Source organism: Vombatus ursinus, unplaced genomic scaffold, assembly GCF_900497805.2.
Source record: "Vombatus ursinus unplaced genomic scaffold, bare-nosed wombat genome assembly UNPS02001419.1, whole genome shotgun sequence".
Taxonomy (NCBI): Eukaryota; Metazoa; Chordata; class Mammalia; order Diprotodontia; family Vombatidae; genus Vombatus; species Vombatus ursinus.
The window spans coordinates 5692891-5705175 of NW_020941197.1; positions in this window are offsets into that span (position 1 = coordinate 5692891).

Sequence of the window (12285 nt, forward strand, 5' to 3'; positions counted from 1 at the left end):
AAAGAGTCAAGTTGGACAAAATCTAACATGCAGTCTAGATTTCAGGAGAGTAGATTTCAAAGAGAACATCAAAATGGTAGAGAAGATGCTAGAGAGTAAAATTCTACAGGGTAAGTCAGTCCCAAGAGTCATAGTAAGCTCTCAAGTATAATATTCTGATGTCACAAGAGAAAACAAATCCAATGAGGAGAAAAGCAGGAAAATTTTCTGAAGAAACAATTGTTGAAGCACATGGAACTCATGAATCCACTTAGATTTTTAACAAAACAAGAACAGAAGATAGAAAGAAGCAGAGCTAAGGATAAACACAAAACGGATGACCTCAAGTGGTCAGGTCCTGGTGTGAGGAATGTTAAAAGTAAAAATGAGCTAAGGCTGATGAGGAAAGCTGTAAACAACAAAAAGTGGGAATTTTTTTTTTATGATATGGGGAAAAGAACATCAAAAAGGGATCCTATGAATGAGACAATAACAGATGATAGTAAACAGCCAGAGTTGCTTCACTCTTATTTTGCAAGGAGAACAACAGCAATAAAAGACTAATAAAGGATTGAAAAACCAAAATCAATTTGGGAAACAGGAAGTGAACACAAATGCTGCCATTGAGCTTAAACCACATCAGGCCAAAAACTACGTCCAAAGGTGCTGAAAACATCTGGTGAACGGGAATGCCGAACTGCTATCATTGATCTCTGAAAGGTTATGGTGAAAAGGAAAGGTTTCCTAAGTGTGGAGAAGGAAAGTGTCCTGATTTTAGAAAGGGAATCTAATCTATAATGATCCAGCAAATTTGAATGAATCATAGCAAAATTCTAAAACATGTTATAAATGGAATGGTAAGCAGTCACCACAAAAAGTCAGAAGAGTTTCATTAAAAACCGGTGATACAGATAAAACTTCATTCTCTTCTTTGATAGGATTATTAGAACAGTAGTCATGCAGTAGATAAACCTAAACTTTTCCTAGATGCTAACAAGCACTGGACAAATTCTCTCTGGTTAAGCTATAACAATAGCTACCATTTATTTATTTATTTGTTTATTTATTTATCACTTCAAGGTTTACAAAGTTCTTTACATTTGTTAACTAATTTGATCCTCACAATAAACCTAGGAGGTAGACATTATCATTATCCGCATTTTCCAAATGAGAAAAGTAGGGTACGGAAATGTTAAGTGACTTGACCAGGATCCCACGGCTACTAAGTGTCTGAGGCAGAATTTGAACTCAGGTCTTCTTGACCCCACATCCCACAGTATATCCACAGCAACATATAACTGCCTCTGATAGTCTTTCTGTGGTCTGCTGTGGAATCATGCTCAGTCAGTCCTGGGCACCACACTGTAGGACAGAAATGAGAGAATATTCTGAGGATGGCCACTAAGAATGGTGAAAAATTTTCCATCTCCTATCATGGGAGAATTAGCGGAAGAATGTTGGAAACTAAGTCCTAAAAAGAAAAGATTTAGAGGGACAGAATAATTGTCTTCTAATACCTGAAGGGCTATTGAACGGAAAAGAGATTTGATTTGATTTGCCCCAGAGGACAGTGAGTGGAAGTTACAAAGAAATAGATTTAGCTTACAATTTAGAGAAGGAAAAATTTCTGAAATTGAAAGTGCCTGCCTTAGAAGATAATAGTTCCTTTTAACCAGAAGTCAAAGAAGTGCTAGATAACAACTTCTCATATATCTCATCTAGGGTTTTCAATGAATTATGCGTATGTAATCCAACTTATCCTAAAACTGAAATTCTGTAATTCTCTGTGATAGAAATGTACTAAATCAAAACATGTCATTCCTTTTTTTTAAATATCTTGTTGTTTTATCTTGTAAGATAGATTCATTATACTATTTAAGGTTATTATGTTGATGTGTTTAATTGAGTTCTGTCTGAAGAGTTTCTGTTTGAAAATTTTACTCCCTTAGTTAAACACATGTAAGGAAACTGTCATTGGTCAGACCATGAGACCGAATACTGTTGCCCTGATGGCAGGATATGCTAACCAAGGAAAGACCCCGGAAAAAATACGGTCATTTTTTCTAATTGCAGTTGAAACTTATGATTGTGAATCTCATGGTATAAGATGATATCAGGGCTATGAGCCTAACAGTCTGCTTTCTACCTCTATCTGTTTTTCTTATTAGCTCAGTTTTCTTTGCATGTGCTCCTAACAAAAAACAGAATGGACAACTTCTTCCTTTAAAAGTCAAGGTCTGAGTATGCATCTCTGTACCCAGAATCCATCTTCTGACTTCTTATGTCTAGGATAATGCTAATCAAGTGGGTGTATATCTCTTATTCCAATTTGTGAAGGGCTTCATGATATAGCATATTTGCAGAACTGATTTGCATCAGTAAGTTCAGTTTACTCTATTTTTCAAAGCATATTACACAGTTTTATCAAAATATCACCAGATAAGAGTTTTCTTAAACCTTTTCAATCTACCATGGCCATCTAGCCATCAGTGCTGAATCACACAACATTTCTATAGTTTCTCTTCTATTTGTGGTCGTGGTGCATTCTATTTAGGCCCCAGATTCAGCTACAGGTTTTTAGGTTAAATCTATGTTGTTTTTACAGTGTGAGAATTAGACTATTGCTAGGCCTAGTTTTCAGAAGTGATTCCATGGTTGAATACTCATTGGCTCCCTTATGTATCAGGAATTTTGTATATACCCAGTAACTGATGTGGTAAACTTTATTTAGGATTAATAATGTGATGTCAGCAGGCTATTAGCTTAGAAAATTTCATCCAATCCATGTGTACAAGGTTAACAAATCTTACTAATCACAATGGCCTTGTGGTTGATAAGGGGGGTTGAATTCCAGACCACCTGCCCCTAATATCCTCATCCACTCATTCCCTATGACTCTGCTTGGCAAAAACAATCATCTGTAAACAAGACAGACACCCAGAGATGTGGGCTCTCAATTGAGATATGTGTGCCGTAGTATGCCTAAGTTACCATCTATGTGTATCTGCAGGGCTACAGGGCTAGCCAGCTACACACTTGTATGCCTGACAGTAATAAACTGCCTGACTTCATGATCCTTTGAATACTTTCGTTTCTTCTTGATGCTTTTTCACCCATGACCTCCTCAAATACAGTGTCCATTCATTTTAGAGTTTTTCTGATCTCAGTCCTAAGGGAAATGCTATTTTCTCCTATTATCTCCTTCCTCTATTGATCCATATCTATATCTCCATCCTCTATCAAGATCCATAATCTCTTAATCCTTCTTGCATTTTGTCTTTCCTTCCATCAAAAATTTGAAAACACTGATTATATATGGGAATACAAAGACAAAAATGAAAGTCTCTGCCCTCAGAAAGTTTACATTCTATCAGTGGAAATAACATATACAAACGTAAGTAAGTGGAAAGTATAGGCTCAGATTCTTAAAATCTGGCCCACTTGTATTAGTGACACAGATGCTTAGACTCCTTAAGAGTCTGGCCAATATGGTGGATCTTTAATATATTTGTAATTTGCCTGAAAGAAGGCTTGAGTCAAATTAATTTGGGCAGGACCTGCCTGTCATGATTTTGGGGTCTAGCATCCCTAAGCCTCAACACCACCACACACCCCATGTTCCTAATTATTTTGCATTGAGATACCTCATCTGAATATATGAAATGCATAGAATAAAATACATAGGATTTTAATTATATTGAAATACAGATATTGATTTTTTTTTAACTCAGATTTCAAGTTAAGAATTTTTTTTTCCTTTTTGGTGAGGCAATCGGGGTTAAGTGGCTTGCTCAGGGTCACACAACTAATGAGTGTCAAGTATCTGGTCTGAGACTGGATTTGAATTCTGGTCCTCCTGCCTCCAAGGCCTGAGCACTATCTACTGGACCACCTAGATGCCCCTAAGAATTCTTTTTTAATTAGGACCAGAGCCATCCCCTCCTGGGAATGTTTGCCTGTATGTTTGCCCGTCCAAAAATAACCAGGACTGGGGCATTCCCCCAGGGTTCGAAGAGTTGAACTACCTACACAGGTGAGCAGAAACACGTGGGAAGGACCAGGGCACTTCCCACAAACACCCCTGCCACCCCCCCCACCCCCCCACCCCCGTGCAGCGCAACGTACACCTATGGCCAAGATGCGTGGGAGAAGCCTGGCCAAGTCACGTGCATTGCCTGCATTGCTGCAGGAGTTAAGAGCAGTATAAATAGTGGTACGGAAAGGGGCAGAATTCTATTGAGAGCTGGCCCTGGGGAGGAGTAGGGGAATGAAGAAGAAAAGAAGACTGCAAGCTGATTTGCCCTGAAGCTGTTGAAGTTGTGGACTTCAGAGTAGTACAAGAGTCAAGGAGCAGAAGCAGAAACAGTGAGCAGGAACAGGAGCCCAGCCCCAGGACCTGTTCTGCTTTTGAAGACCTATTGAAGAAAGCATCTGGCATTATTCTCAAGGAACTTGGTTTGGGAATGTGTCCCTAAAAACGTGGAGGATGCAAACAGAATCCTACATCAGGAAGGGATAGCTCCCTCCCAGGCCCCACCTGACGCGGCAAAAGTGCATGAATGTCCTTTAATGAATTAGAGAATTTTTAGACTTTCTTGAGGAAAAGACCTAGACATGAACAGAAAATTTGACTTTGAAATGTAAGAGTCAGAAGAAACCCAAGAAGAGATCCCAGGATGAAAACTCTTAGCCAAGTTTCAAACATCTTTGAAAGGAGAAAATACAATACGCAACACAAAAAATTATAGTTCTACGGTATTTAATAAGGATAACGCCAACACCTAGCAGGTTTTACCTACATTAAAAACAGTAGGGCTTTGCCCAGCAAAACTGAGTATAAACCTGAATAGGTTAAAAAAAAAATGAAGTTACTGAACTGAAAGAGTGCCATTGGTCACAGACCAGAAAATTGGACATCTGAGGCCAGGAGGATCAAGGATTGGATTGGCATCACTTCTGAAGCCAACAAAGAAATACACCTGCCAGAAGATGGGGGAAGGTTTCCCAATGGCAGGCCCTGATAGGGGCGGTCAAGGTGTTTATGGTTTAAAATTCCTATGGTCTATGACCCCAAGAAGTATCTCCATGAAATACAGCCCTGCTAGACGGTACAGAAAGGACTGTGACAAGGTCACTCCTTGAACTGCAGAGGGCAACAACGGAGGCTTTGGCATTATCTTCACTCTTTTGCTAATCTCTACTTCTTGCTTGCCTGAGCCCAGGCCTTCAAGCAAGGTAACTTTAAGTCAAGCCTGCACAACATAGGTGCAAAAGGATTTCAGGCAGCCCACAAAAAAATGTAAAGGATGTAAAGAAAGTAAAGAAATAGCAAGTGCTTTGTCCACGCCAGCTTAAAAAAATAGTATATGCCAAGATAGGCCTGGCAACTGTCTTTTGTCTTTCAGACCAGTCCTAGAGATTCCATGCACAGGTTACATGCTGATCTCCCCACCCGTACCCCCAGCCCCAGCTACACAATAAACCCCAAAAGAAGAAAATTCTCTCATGAGACTAAATTGAACCAACAGTCTACAGTGCAGAAGATTGAGTATAATTGGCATCTTTAAGTATCTGAAGTCTACTTGTGCTACTTGGCCTCAGAGAACAGATAAAAAGGATGAAAATTGCAAGGGAACAAATGTAAGCCTAATGTTGGGAAACACTTTCTAACAAATAGAACTATCCCAAAATGGAATGGGCTCCTTGAAAGGCAGCAGGAGTCCCTCTAGATAGGAATCTTCGCACAAAGGCCAGATGGCCACTTCTCAGGCATGTTGTTGTAGGGATTATTTTTCAGGAATAGGTTGACATGATTCCTGAAACCTCAAATCTAAAATTCCGTGATTTTGTGACTTGAAGGAAAATTTTTGTCTCTATCTTCTCAGGATCTGCCAGAGATATTTATGAGGCATGTAACTGAATTCAAGAAGGATGCTTCATTATATGAACATAAGGTCAACCATTTGAGATCCAAGAGGCACACACTAAACAAACAATTTAGCTAGCTGACATTAACTGAACCAGATTGACGAAGGGGACACCACTGTATCTGTCATAATAGAATGTTTGTGGATTTTTTTTATTTTCTTCTGGGGGATGGAACCGATGATGATGATGTTAACAGTTTGAATAGTGAGAATTTGCCCCTTAGCAGTGTATGGTTTGATATCATTTAAACACCATGGAGCTTTTCGACTGGGCTCAGTCTGGGTCTGATGTTGGAGCCTAGATTGAGCCTCATCTCGGTGGGCTGGACCCAGTGTAGCCTCAGCTAGGGAGTCACAGCCTGATGGTACCCATCAGTCACTAGACTGAGGATCTACGAGAAGTTATGGTTACGTGAAGCTGGTTCAGTGGAACTCTCACCAGTCATGATCACCTGTCAGAGGTGAGCCCTAGTATTCCTTGTTCCTTGAGATTTCTATTCAGTAATCTGGGTTCAGTGGAGGTATGGAAGCATTAGAATTTGGCAACACTTCTATGCAGTATGCAAAACCAGCACTACATATAGTCTCATAAGCAGAATCAGATAAGAGTTATGGCCTGTAGTGTTATGGTTCAGGGGTGAAAATCTGTTAAAACCTTATGGTAAAGGAATGGAAGAGGTGCAGTTTGAATCCCACAGATCTACGTAGCTTTTCTCCTGGTAAAGGGTTTAGCCTAATGTTTGTGACCTAGTGAAGATAAAGTCTAGAAGCCAGTTTCATGGTCTTGAGCAGCCGTTGTCTGATAGCAAGAACTCAGTAGAGCTCTGAAATGTTTATAGTTAAGGGAAGCTTTTGCCCTATTGCTCAGATCTCATTTCTATGGCCTTAGTTGCAAGGCACAAAGAAATCACAATCTTGGGATATATTTCCAAGTAGAGGTGAGGACTGGTGGTCAGGGCTGAATACAAGCTCAGGCTGGTACTGGGACCCCAGTTTTAGTTTGACCTTATGGTTGAGGTCTTTGTTCTAGTGTTGGGGCCTAGTGATGAAAGCCTATTGAAATAAGACCAGAAGGTATATACCCTGATGATTTAGGTCTGGTATAACTTTAGCTCTATGATTGGTGCTTGGTGTGGATATGAAATGGTAGTTAGGGTGTGGTGGTGTCTCTGGTCATTCTTGGCCTTACTAAGAGATTGGTGAAACATTTGTCTTATGATCCTTATATATTAAAGTCAAAGATTTCCTTGACTCAGTAATCCCATGCATGCAGAAAATCAAGTTTGGGGCATGGTAGCCATATGGTTTTGGTTCTGGTATTAAGTTTAAGACATAAAAAAATGAGTTCTGGGATGGTGGTCAGGGCATCATAACTATGAAATTTCTGTTCTAGGGAAAAATTCAGGGTGTAATCCCTTCTAAGCTTTGTCCATGGACCAGAGGTTTTCTAAGCTAAGGTTCTAGAACACAGGTAAGGACAACAGGATGGTAAAATGGTGGCCCTGTTTCTGAATTTGATGCATCCTAACCCAGCTACTCAGTCCTGGATCAGTGACTAAGTCTGAGCAAAGGTTTGGTCTGGTGACTGGGGATTATTGGCCCAGCTGTGATCCTGGTCTCATAGGTCATGTCAAAGGTATTACTCTTGTGGTCCTACAGTCCATCCAGAGAGGACCCTTGGCCATGAAGTGAAGAGAAGGTAATCATAAAATTGACTCTCCTTTCAGTGTCTGAAGCACAGAAACGTTTTAGCTATACTTTTGTTATTCAAATAAACCACAGCCATAGAGCAGTGATTTGATTCTTGCGCAGTTGATGACAGCTATGGTGAGGGTGCAGGTGGAGATGCAGGTCTGCAGTAAGGAATGAATGATTTGGAGAGGCTAGCAGTTGAGGAAGGTATCAGCTCAATCCTGGATCAGTGTTCTTGTCCTCACAATGATTCATTCAACAATATATTAACACCAACTTGAACTGGTGACAAAGGCCTTTTGGAGCCACCTGGACCAAAGCTGCAGGTGAAGATCATGTGAGTGTGGGTAAGGAAATACTGCACCCAAAGCACTGACAGGAAGGACGGCTGTACAACAGGCAACAAGAGGAAGGGGCATGACAGAGATCTAGCCAGAGTAATACCTAACATTCCAAACATTCCATTGGTAGTGGTTGTTATTCAAAGTCATCTATAGAAGAGTAGAATACTCATTTTACAAAATGCCTAAACATACCTACCATTAATGACTTGTTTCATGTTTTCTTTCACCCTAGGAGTAGGAGTGAAGGAGTTATGAAGTGAATTAGGGGAAAAAGGACTCAACAGCTCTAAGCTGATCCACTATACTATTCAGTGATTCTTAAACTTTTCCACAGTGGCAGAACCCTTCAGTTTGAACAAAATTTTGGCAGAACCCTGGTATTAAAATCCTATAAGAGTAGCCCCGTTTGGAAAAGCACAAGCAAACATATTTTGGGAATTCATGTTGTCCATAATGTCTTTGCTTTCATAGCAAATACCTAGACATATAAGTATCAATTAAACCCACAGCTAGTACAAATTGTCACTATTATTTCTCTATGCCCCCTGAGACCAAAATGGAGGTGATTCAGAAGACAATCATGATACATACCAAGTAGGGTTTTTTCTTCTTTTTTCCCTCTTTGAGTAAAGTCTAGCAAAGAATAAAAAAGTTGCATATGTGAACTTACCTGCCTTCTATGTAGAAAAAAATGCATTGAACTATTTAAACATCTATAAAAATTAACACAACCTAAACTAGCAGTGTTAGAAGCAGGACTCTAGTAGAAAGGACAGGAAAGATGGGCAAAGAGGCAACTCTGTTGCTTATTTAGTCATTTTCGGTCATGTGCAACTCTTTGTGACTCCAGTTGGGATTTTCTTGTCAAAGATACTAGAGCAGTTTGCCATATCCTCCTCCAGCTCATTTTACAGATGAAGAAACTGAGGCAAACAGGGTTAAGTGGCTTGCCCAGGATCACCCAGCTAGTAAGTATCTGAGGCCTGATATGACCTCAGAAATGTGAGTCTTCCTGACTCTAGGCATATCACAAGAACTAGGAAAGAAAGATATGAAAAGAGAACTAATTGATTAGAACAAGAGTTACAAAACCTTACAGAAAAAGCCATTTCCTTCAAAATTTAGAATTGGGCAAATGAAAGTTAAGGACTTCATAAGAGAGTAAAAAAAAAAATAAAACAAAGTCAAAAGTCTGAAAAAGTAGAAAGTGTGAAATATCCCATATGAAAAACTGACTTAGAAAATAGATCAAGGAGGGATACTTTAAGAATTATTAACTACTTGAAAGTCATGGTGGGGGGGGGAGTCTAGAAATCATTTTTCAAGAAATCATGAAAGGAAACTATCCAGATATCTCTGACTAGATTAGGCTAGTAGAAATTAAGAGGATTTACTGGTCACTGCCTGAAACCCCAAATTAAAAAAAAAACTAGGAATATTAAAGCCAAAATCTAGAGCTCCAAGGTCAAGGAAAAAATAATGTAAATAGTCAGAGAGAATTCAAAAACACAGTAGCTACAATCAGGATCACACAAGATTTAGCAGCTACCACATAGAAGAGCAGAGGGCTTGGAATATAATATTCCAAAAGGCAAAGGATATGGGCTTACAATCAAGAATAACTTACTCAGCAAAACTGAGTATAACCCTACAGGAGGAAAATTAACCTTTAATTAAATAGATGACTTCCAAGAATTTCTGATGAAAAGACAGAGCTGAGTAGAAAATCAGACATATAAACACAAGAATCAAGAGAAGAATAAAAAGTGAATGACACCTGGGCAGTCACATCCTGGAAGAAGTTTACTCAGAGAAGGTAGATAATCTTCCCCCAAAATGCTCCTGTCTGATGTTCCTTGCATGATTTGCAAGGCTTTTTGTTTTCCAAGAGACACACTAGGCTTATTGTCATCATAGACTTGCTAGTTAAGAAACTGAGAAGAATTGATTTGGTTGGGAAAAGGAGAGATCCACTTGGACCATAAAATGACCAAGCAACCAGGTTGCCTAATACAGTTCCACAATGGAACCCCTGCTGTCACCTTCGGGCTTAAATCAGATAGCCATCTCTAGAGAAGAAAGTACAAATGAGAGAGTGGAAAAGAGAACTCTCCCTTCAGCAAAACAAAGATACAAGGTCCACATATATCTTGGGTCCTGATTCCTCAAGTTGGTCACATGGTCTATGACCAGAATAAATTGAAGAGGTAAACAAAGAACAAAGTCTTGGGTACTAAACAAGGTTAAAATTCTAATGTTGTCCTCTTTTAGGCCATTCAGAGTCACTGACTTAGGGTATGGTGAAACTTACCTTTCTGAGGATCATGGGGTTAAAGAATTGATTGGAAAAGGTTATGGAAAGCTCTGGCTTCTTAGTGAAGCCAGTAGTAAAAGAATTATTTAATTTAGCTTGGTATAAAATGCAATGTAAGGAGACTCAGAGTTCAGTTTTAATTGCAAGAGACAAAGCTGAGTAAGGAACAGAGTATCTTCCTCAGGCCAGGCTGAGCCAATGGCAAATGGTAAGGCTCATTTCAAATAACAGAAATTGTTTCTTAGGTTTATCAGGCACCACTTATTTCCATTCTCCCAGGATGGAGCCTCAGATATAAGGACTAGATGGACTAGACTTCCCCTAATACTTAATTATGTGCTAACATCCATTTTTACACTATAGCTCGTAACAAAAGTGCCTTAGCACTTGAGGGTTTTCTGAATGTTTTAGACTCCTGGATTATCTCTACCTTTCTCTATAACTGCCTCAGGAATACACATTTTCTCTCTCTACCCCCTTGTGTATTGAGCAGAACAATTATTTGGTGGTTTTCCCCTCTGCTCAATTTAATTTTTCAAATGAGAAAAAAAAACATTAGTGGTGGAATCCAAGATATTGTTTGTGGTTATGTCCTTGCACAAGTGTACTCTGGTATGCCTATGTTAAAAGTCTGTATACAGAAATAAGTTGACAAAACCAATAAAGTATGCTTTCCTTCACTTAATAAATGAATGAATGAAGAATGAATGAATGAATGAATGAACGAATGAATGAATGAATGAAAAAAAATTAAAAATCACATCTGACACAATTGGCATTCTATCCACAAGACAAGGGAGTAACATTTGGATAAATGTTGAAACAATACTGTTGACCAGTTCTCTCCTCCCTCATCACAGGTTCTAAAATCTGAGGATGCATAAATCCTCTGCATTGGTTTCTTCCATCTAGTGCCAAAGACATATTGCATATGAGCTAGCAAAAGAATTGCTAAGCCCCAGAACAACATGTTGGAGGTCTCAATCACTTGCAAGTGAGCAACAATCGAAATAGGAACCTACCTGGAGAGAACAGTGAGACAGAATGTGGACTTACTAATGTATCTTTTGGCATAGAGAACAACCAGCTTATCTCACCCTTCCCTGAAGCTACACTGCTAGTAAGCAGCAGGGGCAGGACCAGAACCCAGGTCTTCTGATTTCTAACTACTGCTGCCTGTCAATCATTCATTCAGCAAACATTAATTCAGTGCAAGGCCCTGGGGAGACACACAGCAGGAATGAAGGAATCCATAACTCTCAAGGAGCTTCTATCTTGATCCTGGGGATTTCAGGGTCAGGATCAGATGGATGAAAAGCATCAAAAATGGTTCGCAAGGACATACACACATAGTGGGACCTCCCCTTGAAAACAACCTAAAACCAAAGTCTTCACCTTCAGACAATTTCCTGTGTCTTCTTATGTGATTTCTGAAGGCACTTCCTGGAGAGAAAAAGTTTTATGGATACAAGTTTCCTTTTTTTTCCCCCCAGAGTGGGAGAATAGTAGGAGAAGGAAAGAAAATAATATTTGTTAGTTGAAATAAAATTTAAATTAAAAATATATTGTTGTAAGGAGGGATAGTTTGCTCTTACTGCTTGTCCTACCTCAGCTTACTAGGGGCTACTTAGTTTTAAACTCATTTAAGTTTGCCTCCTTTATAGTCCATTAATATGTAGAATGTACATAATATGTAACTATTATAAATATGTAGGCCTATTCATATATAAGTATATATATATATGTATATATATATTGATACACATACATATATGGCCAGTTTAGGGCAATTTCAATACAAGTAGATCAATAGGAAGAGTTAGTATCTCAGTTGCTAACGCCTTCTCATTCTCTATTTCCTCCCCGTTTTGTCCTTTCCATTCCCCCTCCTCAACCTTTATTAAAACCTAAACAATGTAACAGACCCATTTAATTACATGACAATATAAACTATTGAGAAAATAATGTAATTACTTCCTGGGGACATTTTGGCAAGAACTGAAAGGCTTAAGCTAAAGCAAAGAATATT